Source organism: Meles meles, chromosome 4 (assembly GCF_922984935.1).
Source record: "Meles meles chromosome 4, mMelMel3.1 paternal haplotype, whole genome shotgun sequence".
Lineage (NCBI taxonomy): Eukaryota > Metazoa > Chordata > Mammalia > Carnivora > Mustelidae > Meles > Meles meles.
The window spans coordinates 89,623,810-89,626,586 of NC_060069.1; the positions used below are offsets into that span (position 1 = coordinate 89,623,810).

A 2,777-nucleotide genomic window follows, 5' to 3' on the forward strand; every position below is an offset into this window, starting at 1 on the left:
CTAAGAATGGGGGTAAGAATTCCAACCCATGGAAAAGTTAGAACAGCATGATTATATGTGTGTGCATAAAATATATGTATATATATTACATATAAATATATATAATTTACCTTCTTTATTATACTAGCTCCATCTCTTTTTTACACACACACACACCCCTTTGTCAAATCATCCAAAAGAAGGCTGAATGCATCATGACACTTTATTTCTAAATACTTCAGTATACATATATCTTCCAAGAATAATGACATTCTCTTATACACCCATGACACCATCACCTCTAAGAAAAATTAACTTTTTTTTATAATTTTTTAATAAATATATAATGTATTATTAGCCCTAGGGGTACAGGTCTGTGAATCACCAGGTTTACACACTTCACAGCACTCACCGTAGCACATACCCTCCCCAATGTCTATAATTCCACCACCCTCTCCCTACCCCCCTGCCCCCTCACCCCCAGCCACCCTCAGTTTGTTTTGTGAGATTAAGAGTCTCTTATGGTTGGGGCGCCTGGGTGGCTCAGTGGGTTAAGCCTCTGCCTTTGGCTCAGGTCATGATCTCAGGGTTCTGGGATCGAGTCCCGCATCGGGCTCTCTGCTCAGCAGTGAGCCTGCTTCGCCTCTCTCTCTGCCTGTCTCTCTACCTAATTGTGATCTCTCTCTCTGTCAATAAATAAATAATATCTTAGAAAAAAAAAAAAGAGTCTCTTATGGTTTGTCTCCCTCCCGATCCCATCTTGTTAAGAAAAATTAGCTTAATTCAATAACATCTTTCAATGCATAGATCAGCCTCATATTTACCTGATAAATTCTCTGAAAAATGTCCTTTATAACTAGGAAAGAGTGTATCCTTCTTTGTCTAGGGAAATCCCTCTTTTTGTCTGTTGTCTTGGTGCAATTGTTAATAGCATCCTTATTCCTTTCAAAGATGTACTATATTCGGGACACACGGACTCTGAGATCGAAGACCTCGGTGGAACTGAACCTCTGTTAAGCTGAAAAGGCGGAAACTCTCCCGATGTCTTCCGAAAATGACCAAGTTTTTATCCCAATGCCACGAAGAAACACCCATGACCTCTCCAAGATGACCTCCAACAACCAGAAGACCTTTACTGAAGTAGCTGTGTTAAGTTTTCATAACATTTACTATCGAGTGAAAGTGAAGAGTGGCTTTCTTTTTGGTCGAAAAACAGTTGAGAAGGAAATACTAACAAATATCAAGATGTCTGAACAGGGACGAACGATCATCTTCTCCATTCATCAGCCTCGCTATTCTATCTTCAAGCTGTTTGATAGCCTCACCTTGTTGGCCTCAGGAAAACTAATGTTCCACGGGCCTGCCCAGGAGGCCTTGGGTTACTTTGCGTCAGTAGGTTACCAGTGTGAGCCTTATAATAACCCTGCAGACTTCTTCCTGGATGTCATTAATGGAGATTCCTCTGCTGTGAAACTGAACAGAGAGGACCAAGAGGATGAAGTCAAGGAGACTGAAGAGCCTTCCAAGAGAGGTACTCCACTCATAGAAAAAATAGCTGCGTTTTATGCCAACTCTGACTTCCACAGAAAAACGAAAGATGAGTTAGATGAACTCCTAAAGGGTCAGAAAAGGAAGAGCTCATCCTTAAAGGAGATCGCCTATGCCACCCCCTTCTGTCATCAACTCAGATGGATTTCCAAGCGTTCATTCAAAACTTACTTGGCAATCCCCAGGCCTCTATAGCTCAGATAATTGTAACAGTCATCCTGGGATTGGTTATAGGTGCCATTTTCTATGATCTAAAAAATGATCCTACAGGAATCCAGAATAGGTCAGGGGTGCTCTTCTTCCTGACGACCAACCAGTGTTTCAGCAGTGTGTCAGCTGTGGAGCTCTTTGTGGTCGAGAAGAAGCTCTTTATACATGAGTATATCAGTGGATACTACAGAGTGTCATCTTATTTCTTTGGAAAACTGTTATCTGATTTACTACCCATGAGGATGTTACCAAGTATTATATTTACTTGTATAATATACTTCTTGTTAGGCTTGAAACCAGTTGTGGAGGCCTTCTTCATCATGATGTTCACCCTTATGATGGTGGCTTATTCAGCCAGTTCTATGGCACTGGCCATAGCAGCAGGCCAGAGTGTGGTATCCATAGCGACACTTCTCATGACCATCTCCTTTGTGTTTATGATGATATTTTCAGGGCTGTTGGTAAATCTCAGAACCGTTGCATCTTGGCTCTCCTGGCTTCAGTACTTCAGCATTCCTCGATATGGCTATGCGGCTTTGCAGCATAATGAAGTTCTGGGACAGAACTTCTGCCCAGGAGTCAATGTAATGGGGAATGACACCTGTAGCTATGACATATGTACTGGCGAAGAATTTTTGCTCAACCAGGGCATCAATATCTCCCCATGGGGCCTGTGGAAGAATCATGTAGCCTTGGCATGTATGATTGTTATCTTCCTTACAATTGCCTACCTAAAATTGTTATTTCTTTAAAAATATTCCTAAATTCCCCTTTAATTTACATGACTGATCCACACATTAAAAAGGGAGCATCTTGACATTTAAAAAAAAAAAGATGTACTATATTTGATGAAATATTAAAAACATATATTATTTTTTTCTATATAAGATCCGATGAAGTTTCCTTATAAAGGAACTACTTTATGGCTTTAGTTTGTCCCAATCTAGAAGATTCTCTCTCTCTTTCTATTCTTCATTATACTGGATCCTCTGTAGAATCCAGGATAATTGTCTTGCAAAATGATTTACATTCTGAGGAGT

At 40.3% G+C, this 2,777-nt stretch overlaps 1 pseudogene; it reads left to right on the forward strand.

The window, feature by feature from the left end:
• The first annotated feature begins 1,020 nt into the window (after positions 1-1,020).
• Positions 1,021-2,549, forward strand: LOC123940724 (annotated as a pseudogene).
• Positions 2,550-2,777: the final 228 nt, after the last annotated feature.